The sequence below is a fragment of the Triticum urartu genome, chromosome 1 (genome assembly GCF_003073215.2).
Source record: "Triticum urartu cultivar G1812 chromosome 1, Tu2.1, whole genome shotgun sequence".
NCBI classification, from domain to species: Eukaryota; Viridiplantae; Streptophyta; class Magnoliopsida; order Poales; family Poaceae; genus Triticum; species Triticum urartu.
Window position 1 is genome coordinate 251,033,515 of NC_053022.1, and position 6,963 is coordinate 251,040,477.

Consider the following 6,963-nt stretch of genomic DNA (forward strand, 5'->3'; position numbering starts at 1 on the left):
GTACCGGGAGGTTACCGGAACCCCCCGGGGGCTTAATGGGCCTACATGGGCCTTAGTGGAAATAGAGGGAAGCAAGGGGAGAGTGGGGCACCCCCCCCCCAAGGCCCAAACCGAATTGGTTTAGGGCAAGGGGGCCGGGCCCCTCTTTCCTTCTTCCCCTCTCTCTTTCCTTCTCTCGAATCCTATTCCAACTAGGAAAGGGGGGAGTCCTACTCCCGGTGGGAGTAGGACTCCTCCTGGCGCGCCCTCTCCCTGGCCGGCCGCACCCCCCTTGCTCCTTTATATACGGGGGCAGGGGGACACCCCATATAGACAACAATTGATCAAGTTGATCTTTAGCCGTGTGCGGTGCCCCCTCCACCATAGTCCACCTCGATAATACTGTAGCGGTGCTTAGGCGAAGCCCTGCGTCGGTAAAAAATCAACATCGTCACCATGCCGTCGTGCTGACGAAACTCTCCCTCAACACTCGGCTGGATCGGAGTTCGAGGGATGTCATCGGGCTGAACGTGTGCTGATCTCGAAGGTGCCGTACGTTCGGTACTTGATCGGTCGGATCGTGAAGACGTACGACTACGTCAACCGCATTGTGCTAACGCTTCCGCTTTCGGTTTATGAGGGTACATGGACAACACTCTCCCCTCTCGTTGGTATGCATCACCATGATCTTGCGTGTGCGTAGGAATTTTTTTGAAATTACTACGTTCCCCAACAGTGGCATCCGAGCCTGGTTTTATGTGTAGATGTCATATGCACGAGTAGAACACAAGTGAGTTGTGGGCGATATAAGTCATACTGCTTACCAGCATGTCATACTTTGGTTCGGCGGTATTGTTGGATGAAGTGGCCCGGACCGACATTACGCGTACGCTTACGCGAGACTGGTTCTATCGACGTGCTTTGCACACAGGTGGATGGCGGGTGTCAGTTTCTCCAACTTTAGTTGAACCGAGTGTGGCTACGCCCGGTCCTTGAGAAGGTTAAAACAGCACCAACTTGACAAACTATCGAAGTGTTCCGAGGAAGTTTCGGATAAAACCGGAGTACCGGGGGGTTACCGGAACCCCCCGGGGGGTTGATGGGCCTCATGGGCCTAAAGTGGAGAAGAGGAGGGGCTGCCAGGGCAGGCCGCGCGCCCCCTCTCCCCCTAGTCCGAATTGGACAAGGAGGGAGGGGCGGCGCCCCCCTTTCCTTCCTCTCCTCTCTCCCTTCCTTCCCCCTCTCCTACTTGGACAAGGAAAGGGACGGGAGTCCTACTCCCGATAGGAGTAGGACTCCTCCTGCGCGCCTCCTACTAGGGCAGGACGCACCCCCCCTTGGCTCCTTTATATACGGAGGCAAGAGGCACCCCTAGACACACAAGTTGATCCACGTGATCGTTTTCTTAGCCGTGTGCGGTGCCCCCTTCCACCATAATCCTCGATAATATTGTAGCGGTGCTTAGGCGAAGCCCTGCGACGGTAGAACATCAAGATCGTCACTACGCCGTCGTGCTTACGGAACTCTTCCCCGACACTTTGCTGGATCGGAGTCCGGGGATCATCATCGAGCTGAACGTGTGCTAAAACTCGGAGGTGTCGTAGTTTCGGTGCTTGATCGGTCGGGCCGTGAAGACGTACGACTACATCAACTGCGTTGTCATAACGCTTCCGCTATCGGTCTACGAGGGTACATAGACAACACTCTCCCCTCTCGTTGCTATGCATCACCATGATCTTGCGTGTGCGTCGGAATTTTTTTGAAATTACTACGTTCCCCAACAGTGGTATCAGAGCCTAGGTTTTATGGTTTGATGTTATATGCACGAGTAGAACACAAGTGAGTTGTGGGTGATATAAGTCATACTGCTTACCAGCATGTCATACTTTGGTTCGGCGGTATTGTTGGATGAAGCGGCCCGGACCGACATTACGCGTACGCTTACGCGAGACTGGTTCTACCGCCGTGCTTTGCACACAGGTGGCTGGCGGGTGTCAGTTTCTCCAACTTCAGTTGAACCGAGTGTGGCTACGCCCGGTCCTTGCGAAGGTTAAAACAGCACCAACTTGACAAACTATCGTTGTGGTTTTGATGCGTAGGTAAGATTGGTTCTTGCTTAAGCCCGTAGCAGCCACGTAAAACTTGCAACAATAAAGTAGAGGACGTCTAACTTGTTTTTGCAGGGCATGTTGTGATGTGATATGGTCAAGACATGATGCTAAATTTTATTGTATGAGATGATCATGTTTTGTAACCAAGTTATCGGCAACTGGCAGGAGCCATATGGTTGTCGCTTTATTGTATGCAATGCAATCGCCCTGTAATGCTTTACTTTATCACTAAGCGGTAGCGATAGTCGTAGAAGCATAAGATTGGCGAGACGACAACGATGCTACGATGGAGATCATGGTGTCGCGCCGGTGACGATGGTGATCATGACGGTGCTTCGGAGATGGAGATCACAAGCACAAGATGATGATGGCCATATCATATCACTTATATTGATTGTATGTGATGTTTATCTTTTATGCATCTTATCTTGCTTTGATTGACGGTAGCATTATAAGATGATCTCTCACTAAATTTCAAGAAAAAAGTGTTCTCCCTGAGTATGCACTGTTGCCAAAGTTCGTCGTGCCCAGACACCACGTGATGATCGGATGTGATAAGCTCTACGTCCATCTACAACGGGTGCAAGCCAGTTTTGCACACGCAGAATACTTAGGTTAAACTTGACGAGCCTAGCATATGCAGATATGGCCTCGGAACACTGAGACCGAAAGGTCGAGCGTGAATCATATAGTAGATATGATCAACATAGTGATGTTCAGCATTGAAAACTACTCCATTTCACGTGATGATCGGTTATGGTTTAGTTGATTTGGATCACGTGATCACTTAAAAGATTAGAGGGATGTCTTTCTAAGTGGGAGTTCTTAAGTAATATGATTAATTGAACTTAAATTTATCATGAACTTAGTACCTGATAGTATTTTGCTTGTCTATGTTTGATTGTAGATAGATGGGCCATGTTGTTGTTCCGTTGAATTTTAATGCGTTCCTGGAGAAAGCAAAGTTGAAAGATGATGGTAGCAAATACACGGACTGGGTCCGTAATTTGAGGATTATCCTCATTGCTGCTCCGAAAAATTACGTTCTGGAAGCACCGCTGAGTGCCAGGCCTGCTGCTGATGCAACTGCAGACGTTAAGAACGCCTGGCAGAGCAAAGCTGATGACTACTCGATAGTTCAGTGTGCCATGCTTTACGGCTTAGAACCGGGACTTCAACGACGTTTTGAACGTCATGGAGCATATGAGATGTTCCAGGAGTTGAAGTTAATATTTCAAGCAAATGCCCGGATTGAGAGATATGAAGTCTCCAATAAGTTTTACAGCTGCAAGATGGAGGAGAATAGTTCTGTTAGTGAACATATACTCAGAATGTCTAGGTACCATAATCACTTAACTCAGCTGGGAGTTAATCTTTCGATTGATAGTGTCATTGACAGAGCTCTACAATCACTGCCACCAAGCTACAAGAGCTTCGTGATGAACTATAATATGCAAGGGATGAATAAATCAATTCTTGAGCTCTTCGCAATGCTAAAAGCAGCAGAGGTAGAAATCAAAAAGGAGCATCAAGTGTCGATGGTCAATAAAACCATCAGTTTCAAGAAAAAGGGTAAAGGGAAGTGACGGTGTCCTGGACTAGGGGGTACTCACCACGTCATCTCCCGATCTGTTAGATTGGGCCGAGGACCCCCATGGCCGTATACTCATGGGCCAGTTCGGACAGCTGCCGCACACATGGAAGATTCCACAAGACTTGGTGGTCAAGACAAGGACTCCTCCCCACCGGCGTATTCGGCTAGGACTCTTGTTATCCTAGGCCTCTGGTGCATTATATAAACCGAGGCCAGGCTAGTCGATAGACAATATACATACAATTATACCATAGGCTAACTTCTAGGGTTTAGCCTCTACGATCTTGTGGTAGATCAACTCTTGTAATACTCATATCATCAAGATCAATCAAGCAAGACGTACGGTATTACCTCCATCAAGAGGGCCCGAACCTGGGTAAACATCATGTCCCCTGTCTCCTGTTACCATCGATTCTAGACGCACAGTTCGGGACCCCCTACCCGAGATCTGCCGGTTTTGACACCGACATTGGTGCTTTCATTGAGAGTTCCGCTGTGTGATCGGTAAAAGGATCAATGGCTCGTCCGTAGGTCAACTGCGACGCCGGCATCTTCGTCGCCGGCTCGACTGGTCACCTTGGCTCGACCGAGGACCGCGCTTCATCTTCGACCGTCATGCTCGAACGGGGGCCTTCTTCAACATCAACTCCGATCTCTATCATGATCATAGAGGAATCATCCATGGAGCTCGACGGCTCAACGTCAACATTGCCCTCAGGCAGCCGTGCTGTTTTTATGGACGGCAAACTTGTATCCGCCGTCACCACCTCCTCAAGCGTCGGTTTGACGATCGCTTCGGTGAAATAGTGCGTAATTACGTCTACAACAGCCATGCAAAATTTCGTCGAGTTCCGATGGAGGAATCTTCGACAATCTACGATATACCGGAGCCCTGTCAAATCTAGACGGGAATCTGGACGAGTTTAGGGCGTGGTCTCCAGAGCCCAGCTCGGAGGTCCTTTGGAAGATCCAACCGTTCATCTACTGCGGAATTCCCATATCTATCACCCCTCCAAATTTCAGCTCGATCCGACAGTTCAAACTCCAGGAACCTTCCGATGAGTGGACCAATTTTCGGATTTGTTTTCTGCGCGAATATGGATCCGACCCGAATTCATGTTTCTTTATGAACGTGATATTGGACAACCTTTTTAGAGGAATTCTCTTCTAGGGTATTGTGCGTCGTTTTTAAACACATGCCCGTAAAATTTTAAGTCCCCCGTGAGGTCATCTTCATCATCATGCTGGTGTCAAACCAGTCTGGCAATATTACTTCAAGGCGGCCGACCTGCGCTAGACACGTCGTCACTCTGTTGAGCCGAGCTCAACTTCTTCGGATCATCATCTCGGCAAGCCGAACAAGAGTTTGGCATTGTGAAGGATAAATCATCACCAACACTGCCGCCCCACGGATTATACGGAGCGGGCACACCGGCACCGCCGCATGGTCACTTCATCAAACCAGCACTGGCCGCGTCACAAGTTACGACCTGGGTCGGCATGGCCGCACTGTTACTTCTTCGAGCCAAAGTCCATCATGCCGAACTACTTCAACACCTCGGCTGACATGGCAGCTACAACAACTCCTCACCGGCCCGCTCCGTCACCTCGGCTAGACCGAGGACCTGGCTATTTCTTCATCAACATACTCCGGTGACTTCGGCGTCACCAGCCAACCAGCTTCGTCATGTTAGTTGGACCGAGGGCTTCGCCTTGGCAAGCCAACCTTTGCCAGCATCACCAGGCCATCGCTTTATCACCCATCAGGCAATGGGTGTGCGGGTCGATTCCTGATTTTGGGGGTCGCTTTTCTTCGGAATGCTACAACAAATAAACCAAGTGCTATTAATCCTAACAATTTTTGCTTGTTGGGTTTATTTTTCTTAAGGAATTATTACTCTGGTTTGTTCCATCATCTGTACACAGGTCTATCAAATGGCGGCCACATTAAAAATGGTTACGTGGTGGTTCGGTCAGTTTCCATACATAGTTCGGCGAACGCCGCATCCGGAGTCCGGACCGCCCTGCAAATTCAGGCTTTGTCACGCCTTCACTGCGTCACGCTGACGCCCTGCATCGACATTGGCTTCGGCGCCAGGCCACATCTCTTTCAATAAATTATTTTTGCGAAAAGCAATTACCCTTTTTTGACCGCACTATTTTATGTGTGTAGGTGATCGACTTTGACTGTGTCACGTGGTTTCTTCGACAAGCCGACGCCGTCGCCCTAATCGGCGTAAATCGGCTCGCGTGATCACCTTGTTGGTCATGTTGCCATACCGACGTGTTCGGTTCCCTCGGGGACTTCGGCATTGCCGAGAGAGCTCTACCTCATCGAGTGTTCAGCGCACATGCCATATTTCTTTTATTACTCACTTTGCATAAATTATTGATTATGCAACAATTTTTTTATTATTATTCCTATTATCTCCGGCTTGCACTATTTTCTGTGCATAGGTAGATAATCCGGGCAGCGCTGTCACCGCGGCGTACCGATGTACCACGTCACCTCTGCTGACCGGGAGCTTCGTCGTCACTTCATTAACACATGTTGGGGGCTTCGGCGTCACACTGCCGGCCTGCTCCGTCGCCGCGGTCGGACTGGGGTTTTCACCTCACCCATCGACTATGTTGTGTCACCACTTCATCAAGACGAGTTCTTTACTCGGACATCTCGGGACCGGCTTGGGGGCTGGGATCTCGTCCCGCCACAATCTCGGCTTGCGTCATCAACATCGAACACATTAACCAGCTAAGTTGCCTTCATGCTCAAAGTTTTAAATTTTTAATTTGTGTTCGGTTCGACCAAGCATTATACTTTTTTGGAAAAAAGTTGCTTGTAAAAAATTTCCTTGTCCAAACTTTGTTTGTGACGCACAAATTCAAATACCCCGTTTATTTGGGGGCTTCCTTTATGAAGCTTTTCCTCTTGCATATGGTTATACTTGTACGGCTTCGTTCCTTGTTCGTGTATTACGCCACAATATGCACCATATTGACTTAAGCGATTTGCAAGCTGGGTTGCCTGGCTCCTGTGCTTACCCCTACGTTCCTGATTGTTCGACTAGGGAGTAAAGGGAGCACCTCTGCGATTGTCACGACCGGGTCATCTGAGCTCTGACCTCAGACTGGGTGAAGCCGAAAGCTAGCGCTCTTATTGTTTTCAATCATGGTCGGCACACAACGGAACTCATGAGTACAAAAAATCAATTGCACAAGTCTCATAGTAATAATGAGCACCGAAGAAAGGTATCGATGGGGGTATTATTTTCTTCGAAG